Source organism: Podarcis filfolensis (assembly GCF_964270895.1).
Source record: "Podarcis filfolensis genome assembly, chromosome: 4".
NCBI lineage: Eukaryota > Metazoa > Chordata > Lepidosauria > Squamata > Lacertidae > Podarcis > Podarcis filfolensis.
The window spans coordinates 2705341-2720170 of record NC_139607.1 but is presented as its reverse complement, the minus strand read 5'-3'; the positions used below and the strand labels follow the sequence as shown (position 1 = coordinate 2720170).

Sequence of the window (14830 nt, the reverse complement as noted above, 5' to 3'; positions counted from 1 at the left end):
CGGAAGCCAACGGGGATTTATTTTGAATAACGACTCATGGAGTTATTTTCTCTCTGAAATAGCATCTGTCTCTGCCACAACATCTTAGAGCAAAAGCAGCATCTTTTTTCTCTGGCTGCATTAAGCAGAAAAGAAATCTCCACCCCAAGCGATTTTTCCCTATTCAAGGTGACAAGGGAGGCTTAGGAAACATATGCAGCATCAATATGGTAAGCGTGACATGTGTTCATTAAAAGTGTTTATGATGCATTCTTTGGGGGCAAACATGCTTTTCTGCATTGTTAAGTTCCACATTTTTATTATTTTGTTACTATAAATGTGTACTATGACAAGGTCATATTCGCAGGCAAATCTTTCTGTTGCTAATTACGAGTGATTGCTGGATCATCCCCCATGTCCGATTTGGAATTTTAAAAAACAGGTCTAGTGCTGGATTAACTGAGGCAGAGCACCTGTCTCATGAGGAAGCCTCTTTGATTTGGGATGGCTCTTCAGAGGCTGCTTCTGGTGCTGGGACAGAGAGAGACTGAGGTTGCCTTTGGTGTCCTGCCCACTAACCACCCAACTAAGGTGTTCTCAACTGCAGTGTTAGAAGAGCAGAAGACTGTAGTCCTGGGTGTTTTCAACATTCATGCTGAGTCCACTGTGATAGGTCAGCTTAGGACCTCATGGTCTTCATGGGGCAGTTTAAAGCAGGGCATTGTCCCATGTACGGAGGAGGAAGGTCTGGATATTGGGGCAGGGGAAATATTTGCCTGTTTTCATGGTCCAACCACTTCCAGCTGAGTTTAGAATTACAGCTCCTAGACCTCCCTGCAGAACTGGGAGACCAATCTAAATGGTCTGTCTAGGAAAATAAATGGAATCCAATGGAATTCTAAACGCTGTGGGGCATTTTCTACCAGACAGAGCTGGTGATCCTGTTGATGCTCTACTTGTGCCTACTGCATGTCTGCATGGATAGCTAAGAATGTATATTTTCACTGCCATCCTCAACTGAGGCAGATGTCAAAACACACTGGACAACCTTTACAAAGCTCCACTCAGTGAGGTCTATGAGCCTCAGTTAATGGAGCAACTAGATCCATCAGTTGCCAGTCATGATTTGTTTGCAAGGAGCTTTGAGGGTAAAACAACTTAACTGCTCTATTATCTTGATACTATTACAGAGAATCCTGATGTGGTATCCAAAACCCCATCAAGGCAAGTTTTATGGAATCAGTTTCAGCTGATGCAGCTCAAGGACATGGACAGTGTTTTTTCTGATAGGCATCTATCCACACAAACTCTCGATCCTTGCCAGGGAGGTTTTACTATGTGAGTAGAGGTGGCAGTGAAAGTGTCACTATAAGAAGACATGATGTGGAACTGCAGCTGCTTTAAACTATAATCATATTCAGGTTACTCAGAAGTAAGCCCTACTTTGACTGACCTGGGTTCCTAGCTTTCTGAGGTGGCTCCAAGAGCTCAACCAGATTTATCTGTGCTTGCCAAGTGAAAGTAATGGAATTTAAAGTCTTCTTTCTTTCTATCAAAAGGGAGATGCCCTGAAGTTACTAGTTTAACGGCATTTCAGTCTGTGGCAACTGATTGCATGCAGTGTAGATTTTGAACTGTGAGCAGAAGTGCACATATAATTGAGAATACCAATTATATTCAAAAATTAATAGTCACAAAACAGCTACCTTCATGTTTAATTGAACCTGATATTCCTCCCTTTAAAAAAATCAGGGGAATTCAATGATAAAAAACCCTGCCTGATCAGAGTAAAGGCTTGTGTTGGCTCAAGAACTATAAAATCAGGAAATTGAAAACTAAGGTTGATGCCTTAACATATGGTCCCCGTGATTAAGAATCATTTGGGTCTTGTAATCAGGATTCAGATTTGCTCATTAGCAAGCCAGTGGGACAGGGAATAAAGTATGACCAGTGATAGAAGACCACAAACTCAAGATTATGACTGAAACAAATCAATTGGTGAGCAATGTTTCATTTAAGACATATATTATAATACAGGAGAAAATGAGGACATGAATTTTGAAGAAACCAAAGCAAAATATAAGGAAAAAATAGAAAAAATAATAAAAAATATATAGCATAACATACCTTGAAATTGTCATAATAACTGAAGCAATCAATATAGCCTTCTAACTTCCTCCAGTCCACCTAGTTGTGAAGCAGAATTTCTAAGATCCCCAACATGTAGAAACTCTAAGAAACTTAGGATCCTAACATTGGGATCAAAGGAATTTTAAGGCAAAGTGACACCAGTATGCTGAGATGCACCTCTGTTTCTCCACAATATGCAAGTCAGACATGTTTATGATTAATTTTCATAGATTTTTATCCATTCAGAGAACCTTTGGATAATGCTGATTTTGAATTACATTCACAATGTGCAAGTTTCACTGTGCTGAAATTTGGCTGAAAAACAGAATCATCTGAGCTGTGGGGACACAGTTCAGCCCTTTTGATGAACAACAACAACAAATTCCCAAGTTTACAGGTGTACAAAAAACCCCCCAAAACCCTACTTTGAACTCCACAGCATAACACGGGAAAGACCCCCTCAGGGGTCCATGTAACATCTGCCAGCTCTGGTAGTAGGTGGGAGCTTTCAGTGTTCTCAAATAATTGTGGCTTTGCAGCAACAATAGTTCAGTAGACACCAATTATTATACTTTGTAACTGCACATCTGGAGCCATAATGTCTTGGAATCACATGAGGATGAAAGAACAGATACCAGATTAACATTGCCAAACGTCATAGGGAACCACAAAATACCTTGACAAACTAGAGCATATTCGCTGCCAGAGCATGTCAGTTTAACATGAGAGAACGGCCAGTGTGCCACAAGAAATACATTAATTAAATAATGTAAGGGCTCCCATGAGCCAAAAGTACACACCCAGCCGAGACTGCTCTATGCATCTCTGCATGATTTGCTGCTCTGGCTCTGCCTCCTGCCAATCAGCCTCAACCGGGGGCAAATTAAGCACTCCCATGCAGAGAGGCAGCTAAATGGCCTGCCCTGGGATGAGACATTTGTTGTTTCTAAATGAGTCACTGCTCTGCCTTGTTTTGATTAGGAGGCATGCCCAGAATGTGACACAGGGCTCCTTCCTGGGAAGAAAACTAAAAATAAACTGCTCTGGATATAAGACTGCCTCTAATTTTAATTTTTTAAAAGAGGGTATCGCAGCTAGTGGAAATCACTTCTATTTCTCTTCCACTTCCATTTCTCTGAGGAACCCTTAGTAGCTCACTCCTTACTTCAGAGGAGCATGTGGGGTCACTCCCTCTTTTAGCCAGAGTTCAGGTCCTCTTCTCAATGGATCTATCTGTGACAGCTGTTAGGCAAGCAACAAAAAATGCACAAGTGGGACTTTCTGTCCCCGCAGCCATCTGAGTACCTTCCACTATGCACTTCTTCTTGTATCAAAAGACGAGCAGAGCTAGAAAGAACTCAGAAGTTGTGGGTGTCTGCAGCAACATGTCATGCTTGTTAATCTGGTGATCTAGACAACATCAGCATATACCATGCCAAATCCTGGTGCATGCAATAACACTCACTGGATCCCAGCTGAGGTTCTGTTTTGCCCAGTAGCAACCTAGTGGAACAGGGAGTGAATCTCACACACATCGAGAAAAAACCCCAAAGACTGCTGAACGTAACTGAAATGAATTACTCAGTTTATTGATATACAAAGCTTAATAGGAATGAAAAATGTTGATGATATGAAATAAAATGAGAATGCATGTAGAAACAGGGAAAACAGAAAATTGAATATATGGGAATTGATACAAAATAGGTAAAAATTGATTAAATGATTAGCAATTGAATATGATTTGCATATGGATTAACAAGCAGCAGGCATTGACAAAGCAATCAATCAAAGTGAATAACGTAATTCCCATCTCCCTCCAGCCCATCTAGTTGTGAAATAATTCTAAAAGTTCCTAGTATATTAGCATATTTTAAAGGCAATGCTGCTCTAGGCCGCAGCAACACTCGTCTCCCAGTCAAGTGAAGTGATAGCCCTGCTCTCTTCTGCCTTGATCAGACCACACCTGGAGTCCTGTGTCCAGTTCTGGGCACCACAATTTAAGAAGGAGATTAACAAGCTGGAAAGTGTGCAGAGGAGGAAACCAAGATGATCAAGGGTCTGGAAACCAAGCCTTATGCTGAATGGTTGAGGGAGTTAGATACGTTTAGCCTGGATAAGAGGAGACTGAGAGGAGTAATGATAGCTATCTTCAAATATCTCAAGGGCTGTCACCTGGAAGATGGAGCAAGCTTGTTTTCTCCTACTCCAAATTTTCTCCTACTCTAAAGGGTATGACCTGAGCCAATGGAGTCAAGTTATAGAAAAGGGGCGTCCGGCTAAACATCAGCAAGAATTTTCTGTTCAACAGTGAAACAGACTCCCATGAGAGGTTGTGGACTTTTCTTCCTTAGAGGTTTTTAAGCAGGAATTGTGTGGCTATCTGTCATGGTTGCTTTAGCTGATATTCCTGCATTGCAGGGGGTTGGTCTAAATGACCCTCAGGGCCCTTCCAACTCTACAGTTCTATGATTCTAACTCCCTCAACCTCATAAAGCTTGGTTTCCAGACCTTTTTCCATATTTGTAGAAAGTTGGCATGTTCTTCTGACAGATAGATAGGTACACATGTTCTTTGGTGGTAGCAGCTCTCCTGAATCTCAAGCAGCAGAGGATCTTCCCAGCCCTCTTCCCAGAGATCATATGACTAGAACCTAGGAATTTCTACATGCCAAGCATGAGCTCTAGCAGGGAGGTGTGACCCCCCACCCATCAAGACTGTAGTGCTTAGAAATAGCAACCCTTTGGAGTTTCAGTGTAGCAGAACATCTAGGCCTCCTCTCTCTCTTGAAGATATGGGGCCTTATCCAGTGTTGCAGCTTTGATGGCACAACAAACTTCTGTGTGAGCCATGGAGCTCCCTCTCCTCTCCAGCCCCCCACATGTCCTCAAAATCAGTTCTGGGGGATTGGAGGAGCCCCCAGAGAAGATACAACCCATAGATTGGCTATTGTTTCCAGCAGGGCTTTTTAAGTACCTCAACATTTTATATGTAGGCACAATATTTGGATGATCCACTACTATATGTTGTAAATCAATTTCACTAGGACATAATTACACACAATAATTTATAGTAGTATTGCAGGAAACAGCCTGTTTTGGTGTGTGTCTCTGTGTGTTTTCTTAATGAATTTATTATTACAGAAGTTTAACATTATCAGCAGCTGCAGTTTAGATAAAAAGATAATTCATTTGGTTCTGGTTGTAATTTTTTTTAGTTAGCATTAAAATAATAATCATATTTGCCTTTCCATTGTTTGACAAAGACTTAGGGAGTGCTATGTTTCACTTCAATACTTGATATATGGCTACAGTAATTAATAAAGCAGACATTGGCTAGTGCCTAGCAGTAAATAAGTAAGCGACATGAGTTCATCAAAAACAAATCAAGCTGAACGAACTTAATTTCTTGTTCTGATCAGATAACAAGCTTAGCGTATAAAGGATATGCAGTGGACATACAATGTCTTGATTTTAATAAAGTATTTGATGCAGTTCAGCATGACATTCTCACAGGAAAACGAAGAAGTGATGATTAGCCGCAACAGCTCTAAGATGCATACCCAGCAGGCAAAATAAATTTGAACTCAAAAAGGACAAAATATCAATTCTTAATGGTTCAGCATTCAGTTGGAACAAGGAAGGGAACATGATTTCCCCCCTAGTGTGGAATTTCATCCCCACCCCTCTGATTAAGACGTTGGTTGTTGCAGTGGAATAGGCAAGCCTCCATAGTCTGTGCACCACTAAACCAAATGCAGATCATGGAAGTGTTTGCAGCTCCACCCCGCATGCACAACCACACAGTTGTTTTATAGTGTTAGGCTGACAGCAAAACCATGAAGTTTATTGAACCTTTGGTGTACTTCCTTGCCCACATTGCCGATTGATTGCCTCCAGCTTGGCGGGCAGCAAGGTACACACACCCAATGTTTGTTTTCCAGGTGACTGCATCCAGAATTATCACTTTCTTTCTTTTGGAACAGAATAAACTGTTATGACTATTGGGTGGTAGTCAACAAAGTTTTGCTCTGAACAGGTCTACTGAAATTAATGGACCTTTCTTAGTCAGACTCATACATTCTTATTCATTAATGGAGCGCTCATTCATTTCAATGAGTCCATTCTGAGTAAAAATTAGTTGAATACCACTCACTGTGTGCAATAGATTCATCTAACAAAATTCAGCAAAGACACTCTGCATTTTTTATAAGCTAATCAGAGTGAAATACGGACTTCACTCTTCTCAATCCTCTTCTGTGAATTTTGATTTTTGACTATTTGCTATTGATACCTGGCATGATATCTGAAAGTAATCTAAAATTGAAATGCAATTGTATTTAGCAAATGAAAGTGTATAATAGAGGACATACAATGGTATTCAGTATTTTGACAGTTTCTGATTGTTAATATGCAGTGACACTTAAGAAAATCAGAATTTTGCATTCATAATTTGAATGGCAAAAGTGGGATGCTGGCAGATATATAAATATTAGGGAATGATGGTTTTGTCTCTATTACTGACCATCCCATCCGTACACTTTCACCAAGGTATCTTGTGGTGCAGGGAGAGAACAATTTCAATAATACAAAAATTCTTCCCATTCTTTGGGTTATACCCAACAAAGCTGTCCTGTTTGCTCAAGGACATCTTCTTGGACAATGGTACTCCTTTCACTCTCCTACATGTCTCCAATGCACCCACAAATCTGCTCTAGGGGGTTGAGGGAGACCCCAAAACAGACTAGGGGCACATGAGGAGAGGGAGAGGAAGTCCCATTGTTCAGGTGAAAATGCTTGTGCTAACAGAAGGGCTTCACTAGATCCCCCTGCACGTAGGAAAGGCTTTCTCGCTCCCTCTCATCGGAATCCCTATCGTTCCGGAGTTCCAAAGCAACAGTGGAAGCAACAGTATTCATGCTGCCTCTCTACAGATGTTCAAATGCAGACTTTCCCACCCTGGTGACCTCCAGATGTTTTGAACTGCACAGCTTCCATCATCCCTGACCATTGGCCATCCTGGCTAGATCTGGGGACCTGATTCGTGAAGGCTGTTCCCATGAATGCATAGAGGCTGGGGCAAAATCTTCCACCACGATTGTGCTCTCACTTCCCTTCCAGGAACTTTCATTAGAACACTTGAAAGAGGCTGGCATTACCCACTTTACCCATTACTGGAAACAATCAAAACACTTTGCATCACACAAGTTGAAAAATAATTGGTGAGAGGGAATTCATTGATCATTCCTAACTCAACTTCTACTTCCCTTCAAGACTGTCTATTTATGAGGAAGAGGAATATTTGATGGTTCTAGTTATGAGCAGTGAATGAGATGGGATGTGCATCAATGGAGAAATTCAATGAGTTCCCAATGAAAGCATAATGACGCAGAGTTAAATGGCAGATGGATCTTTCCTAAAGATATGAAACTTGTTTTATGTGGGATCAGATCACTTAATCTTCTCTGATGTGCTGCTTGGAAGTCTTTGGCTGGAAAGAAGCTAGGGATGGAAGAAACCTGACTAGAATCTCATGAGCAAGTCCTATATTCTGCCACTGAACTAGGGCTGTTCTTCCTGTACAGCACCTGGCAGCTATATGTTGTACACATACTTCCATATGGACAAGTCTTCCTTTACGGAAATCAATGGAAGAAAAAATTGGCTAGAGTATGCACATTCCTCTGTTTTTATTTGTGTTCCATATTTGTGTTTCACTTGATCTTTTGGGGAAAACTAAATGAAACAAAGAGAGACTAATAGAAAGAGACCCTTCACTTTAAAATACCCCCCAATCAACCACACACAAAAGAAACCTTTCAATATCTTAGGTGACTTAAATGATGGATATTTTACTCAGCAAGAGAAAGGTGGCCCTGTCATCTTTTTGTGGCTATAACTACCTTAGAAAATAGTTCTTTTTCTTTTTGCAAGATGTCCTTCTTAGACACATTTTGAGCTAATTAGGAGACATGCCAGTGTGCATCAGGTGTGCTGTGGTGAGATAGCAGTGGGTTTTTCTAACTATATTTGATTGTAGTGCACTGCATCAAAATGCCCATATTCTCAAACCAGGAATTTTTCATTATATATGTGTAGCCTGTGCATCCTTTTGCAATCTCCTGACTCCTGCTCGCCTGCTGTAGCCTTAGATGAGGGGGGGGGGGGCGATGCCATGTAATAAAACATTTATTTAAAAAAAACAAAAAAACCCCAAACCATACATATCCACATGGATCAAAGAAAGTGCAGGGTTATGAAACATCCTCAATAGTTTTGTTAGAATCTGCTAACCCCCCCCCCCCCCATTTTTCTATAGAGTAGAAACTTGCAAAAATTGATGCTTGTTTTCTCTCACTGCTGCCAGACTTCATTGTAGGCTGGCCAGCTTTCTCATGAGCACACTCAACTCAACATTGGTTGTTCTTGGGGTTTGGTGGTCTTTCAGCAGTAGCAAAGTGGTTTCATGATGGTAGAAACCAACATGCTTTATTCATGGGTGCAAGAAGGGAAGGAGTTCTGGATAGATCAGAAAAGAATTGAACCCTGTGGCAAGGCTTCATTTATTTTTATTCCCTTGCTAGAAATAAGGCAGAACCAGAGATAACCTAACCCAGCCATAAGCCATAAATGTTCATCAGCACTCCTGGGAGGTTGCATTTGCTGAACACAGTTGCTTTTTTTTTGGGGGGGGTGATTCTCTACCACCTGCCTCTGCCCCCAAGGTGGAATAATTTGAGAACAAATGAACTGCAGGTCATCTGCTCCTCCTGCCCTCATCCAGACAGAAGACTTGGCTAAAAATAACAAACCAAATGTAAATTCTCTCCCCTCTTGCCACTAGCAAGCAGACATGCCCAGCAGTTAAAGGCTAGCCTACATACTGTATACTAGCTATGAGTCGTGGGGGATTGGGGATAGAGATAAGGGGTCAGTTAGCCATCTTCTCTAGATGATCTTCTTCCCTGCATTGTAACAGCCATCCCCACATACTTTGTGTTTTGCCAATGTTTATATACAATGTGTATATAGCCCTCAAGGTCTTTGCTTCTAGTGATAGGATACTTCCTGAAGTACTGTTGTATGATTGCAATCCAAGGATCTCCACTGCAAAAAAAGCAAGTGATGAACAATGAAATAAATCTGGATTGTTATTTATTCCCCGCTCCCCAATCTGCTCCAATCTGTAGAAGCCAAGGCATATAGCATTTCATGCAAGTAAACTTCCTTGGCTCCGCTATCTAACATGAGGACATCATGAGCAGAGCCAAAAGAGCCTGCATGATATTGGGGGCAGTGAGAAAACTGTACCTCCACTGCCCCTTTAGCTGCACAGCCTGCAATAATAATGCATGTTTGGGTTCATGTGGAAAGTTCACGCTGGAACAATTGCCTGGCTCAGGCTAGATAGGCCATACTAGATCTCACCTCCTTTAAGGTTTTAAATTCTCTTGGAATATGGATTCCAATCCTAGCATCCACATTCCTATAGGGATGTGTGTATAGATATGTGTGTGCTACACAAATAATAATTGTTAAATCATCTGTCCTTGCCTGTATCACAGCATGAGATGAGCTCTTCTGGGAAACAGCGACCAGATGACACAGCAATCAATGTGAAGCCACGTGTGAAAGGAACCTTGCTCTGTTTGTGTGAAACATCCTTGCAGAAGCGGACCGAGAGTCAGTGATGACAAACCTGGCATTGGTAATCAGGCAATTACCACTCCTTTTCAGGCTGATGAGCTAGGCTAGCCAAGTTTTAACTAGAGTTAAACAGAATGCTTGGAGAAACGATTATTTACCTTAGTTTGCCTGCCTGGTGAAACCTACGTTAAAGCTGCTGTTGCTGCAGGCGTTGCAAGTGCAGTTTTAATTAGGAAGTAAATGTAAGTTTAATACAAAGAAAATTGTCAGCAAGACTGAAATACCTAGAGCCAATTTGACACAATTCATCATGCATTCGCATTAGATTAAAACTCTGTGCTGTGGCAAGGCATGTTAATGGGGTATATTCTGCACTAGATTAAAATATGTAGTAAACAGGACCACAATTATGTTTTTGAGAAGAACAAGTGAACTCAATCCTGACGGTACAAAGAGAATATTATTCAAAATGCAATTATATAGTAAATGAGAATATACAAATATATTATTTTGCCCTTTTCAACAGCAGCAGCACAACCTTGATGCACACCTAATTTAGGACTGATCCACACATGCCAATTTCCCATCATTCATCACTCACTAATCTTTCATCACTTGGTTACTCAGTATTTGGTAACTTTCAGACAAAATTGTGAACTATCAGAATTGAAAAACAGCATGTTAGAGTGAGTTTTGATGGCATAAATGTTCTATGCATGATAATTAATCTTGGAAGGCTGATTCACACATGTGCAAGTTGTCACAGATAATGAGCAATTAACATGCATGACTGAATGAGCCTTTGTGCTTTCAGCAATTAAAACATCTGGGAAACTGTGTAAGCGTGATGTCACCACCACTGTAGTTAAACCAGGACTTTTCTTGATATAATAAAAGCCATGCTTTGAAAAGCACATAATACTCAAAATAAAACATCTGTGCACTAACAACTATGTTAAGCACATAACGTAGAGGTGGCATGTGCCATATTGACAGCACACATATGAAATCCTGTGTAATAGCTCCCTGATCAGTAGCTCTTGCTACAAATATTCTAAGCCATATACCATTGCCTCTTTAGGAGAAATAAAGGATAAGTATGGTGGAGACATTTATTTGGCTTGTCAGCAGCGCTGGGGCTATCATTAGGCCAATGAGGCAGCTACTTAGGGCGCAGTCTTCAAAGGGGTGCAATACTGACTTCGGAGAGGAGCACTTTTGAAACCACTGAGATATCATCTTGGTAGTAGATATGATGCTTTAACAGAGTTCTTTAATGACACAAGTCTAAAAGGTTTATATGGAAATACTTCCCAAATTGCTGATGTTAGTTTGTGGTATCTTTTGTAACATGGCACAACATCCTTTTGGAAGTCAAGCGTACAAGCAAGCTATTACAAAACAAGGAAGCTGATTTAAATTTAGCTACAAGTCAATTGCAAGTGGCCGAGAATTACTTTGTGGGTTGAAGGTGTGATGAGTGTTTTCAACAAGTTTTGATAGATGCTACTGGGGTTGTAAAGGAGCTAGAAATACTACCAAACTTTGAGACATAACAAGTTAGAAAAGGGAGAAAGAAATGGCAGTTTGAGTATGAGGCCCAAGAAAAAACACCACAAGATCCAAAGCAGAAATTAAAGTATTTAAACTATACTGTCTTAGACAGGACCATACAATCTGCTGAAGAGAGACATTCCAACAGCTACAATATAATTTCCTATTTGGCTTCCTATGTGGTATATACAGTATTAACATAAAATCTGTTGAAGATGTACTTAAGGCCTGAAAGAATTTGGAGAAACCACTGATGTGCAACGGAAACAAAGATATTATTGCTGAAGAGCTGTGCTGTGAACTTACAGCAACAGTTTGAAGACTTCCAAAGTCCAGGGGTGATTCTGGCCTTAAACAATCTATCACATTTTTAACTGGAGGTATTGTTTTTGTTTGTTACTATGTTATAGTGTATATGTGCTTTTATCTTGTAAACTGCCCTGTGATCCCTATGAATGGCAGTGTAGAAAACAAACAAAGAAACAAAGAAACTCTGTTGTTGGAGGTCTAGGTGATCTCAGTGGCTAGGAGTGCCTTTTACGTGCATTGGATGGTAAAATAGCTACAGCTATGTCTAGAGTAGAAAAGGTTGACCACTGTCATTCACCTACTTGTAAGCTCCAGATTGGATTAATGCAATGTGGTCTACATGGAGCTGCCCTTGAGACTGACTTTGGGCTCTCAAATTTCAGCAGCACCCTGTGCAACACTAACGTTTGGTTCCCTCACCCCCACCTCCTGTGCTCCATTCTACAACATTGCTTTCGTGTTCCCTGCAGGGCGGCATCTAGTGCAACCCCACCAGTCGTCCTACCATAGAACCACCTCTGAGCTGAGCCAGAAGCTGCAACTCGTGCAAAATGTGGCAGCTCAACTGCTCACTGGGGTGCAATGTTGCCATAATATTAAGCTGCTGCTGAAAGAATTCCACAGGCTGTCTCATCCTCTACATCCCCAGCTGATCACTGTGCTCTGTAGGAGAGGGCACCCTGCAGATACAGTACTGTGTTATCAGGAGCTCTGTCGAACACAATGTCAGAATTGGGCCTTTAGTGTGATGGCACCTCACCTTTTGGCACTGGCTGCCATTGCATACCAGACAGGCACCTTCTTGACTGTCTTTCTGGTGTAGGTGAAAAATGTTTCTCTTTCTAAAAGCCTTCTTAAAAAAATTATCCCAGTTGGTATCTGCCATGGATTTGAATTGATTTTATGTACAGTGGTACCTCAGGTTACAGACGCTTCAGGTTACAGACTCCGCTAACCCAGAAAGAGTGCTTCAGGTTAAGAACTTTGCTTCAGGATGAGAACAGAAATCATGCTCCGGCGGCGCAGCAGCAGCAGGAGGCCCCATTAGCTAAAGTGGTGCTTCAGGTTCAGAACAGTTTCAGGTTAAGTACGGACCTCCGGAACGAATTAAGTACTTAACCCGAGGTACCACTGTACTTGGATGTTCTTGTTTTAGACTGTTTTGACTTTTTAAACTTTGTTTTTATATAAGCAATTGTTTTTTATGTGTTACTTTATTTCACTTTGCAGATTGCATTGGGATACCTCATGGCAAGATAAATGAATGACTGAATGAATGTTGTTTTGGGTCCAAAGAGGATTTCTTCAGAAGTGATCTCACCACATCCTCTTCTGGGTGCCCCAAGGCTGCTGTGTCTGGCAAAGAGACATTGATCAACTCCCTGGCCCAGCTGGCTCTTCCCTGACTTCCATTTTTAATTAGCCATCAGAGGAAAGACTTCCCTGCTCCTTTTATCCAACATAGATTTGCAAGCATTTTGAGCAGGATTGTCTCAGTTTTGGCACACGATAACCAAAGACTGTCAAAGAAGAATGAGAATCTTATTTGTTTGTGGACATCTCATGCTGGCATCATACCTCAGATCATACAAAAAGACAAGGCTGCATTCCTCCCCAGCCCAAGAGCCCGCTTTGAAATCCTCCTGCTACATTCACGGGCAACAGACCAGAATATACTTTATTAAGGGTGCATGCTGCTTACAAGAATAAGATGCACGCACAGTGTATCTTAGCCGTCCCCACATATTAAACATCAGTAAAGTTACATGTACACAATATACTTTTTTGTGATGCTGTCATTTTTACATATTAACCTAGAGAATAGCTAAACTGAAGCTATTTAGATGGTTTCAGGATATTTTCAATAGGCAGAAAAATGCTTCCCATTTTCAGACAGACTTAGCATTCCTTATGGAAATGTTCACATTCATTTGCATTGCCCTAATTACTTTCAGCAATATGACCACAGAGCCTCATTTGGCTAGGAAGTGTTGCAGCAACATCCCATTCACTAACTAACCCAGGAAAAAGCAAGAGCAGGGGCTAGGAGGGAGGGGTGACAGAAATAGCAGCTTCGCACAGTCTAAGCCTTTATTTGGGAACAATTTCTATCCATTGAACTTCTCAGTTTTTGCCCCACTATCAAAAGTGGATCAGCCGTGTTTAACACACAGCTCTATATTATATTTCACCTAACCAGAATCTTTAGGTTAATGGATAACAGTAGGCTTTCACTCTTGTCTGATGTTCCTAACCCTTCTTTTAGGCTTTATTAGCTTCTTTTGGATTCTTATGGAGATTTTATATATATATATTCTGTTTTAACTCCTTTTAGTGTTGTTGTTTTTAGATTTTAAATGATTTTAAAAGATTGTACCCCTCCCTCCTTATGCTGGTCTACAACCATAATAAAGTGTTGTGTTGTGGACAATAGTAGTCACAATTGTAGTAATAAATGATAACCATAATCAATGGCAGCATTTTCTGAGACAATGTAATCTCTCAACTCTTATTAGGAGATATGCTATTGCTACCCATAAGCATAACTGAGCCACAGCTATGTTTATCAGAAAGATTATTTGCTCAGTGCAAACATCACTTTAATAAAACAAATGCAATACATTTCAACAAACAACCTTTGAAACAAAGGAAATGCAGACTGTGTGGGAAAGATCTGGTGGGAAAAGGCTACCACTCAAATATTTATAATAATGGGGAAAGCATCTTTTTTGTGCATCCCCCCCAAGCCACCCAGGCACCTGCTTTGGCATTCTTCCTTTATATAACCAGAAAGGAAGACACACTTTTGTTCTGATGAAGTAGGACATCAAGTTAAAAGGGTTCAGAAATCTAAGATGCTGCTTACTTGCAGCATCCTTTCAGTGGGGCAACAGGCAGCAGAAAGCATGGAGCAAACGAAAATTTATCAGCCTGCCACTTCAGGAGCAGATTTTGGAAGGCCAGGAAGACCTGAGATATCTTTTAATTGCAGATATTGACAGAACAAATAATTCTAAATGAAAGTGCAGTTCCAAGGAATTATCATCCTCATAGTTCAGTGGATGGCTTTATCCAGTTTGGTATACATGGGGTCAATACACAAGAAGCAACACAATGTTTGCATTGCACATTAAGAATTAGAGCTTCGTTCAAAGATGCATGTCAATCACCTGTTGACTAGTGCTTGCATGTATGAATGAAACATCATGGAAGAA

At 40.8% G+C, this 14830-nt stretch overlaps 1 long non-coding RNA gene across 1 annotated transcript; it reads left to right on the top strand.

Annotated features, from left to right (window-relative positions):
- LOC310761732 lies at positions 1 to 13355 on the top strand. Its single transcript, XR_014547695.1, has 3 exons — positions 1 to 209; positions 9671 to 9813; positions 12846 to 13355. It is a non-coding gene; the product is annotated as an uncharacterized lncRNA (long non-coding RNA).
- The last annotated feature ends 1475 nt before the right edge of the window (positions 13356 to 14830 follow it).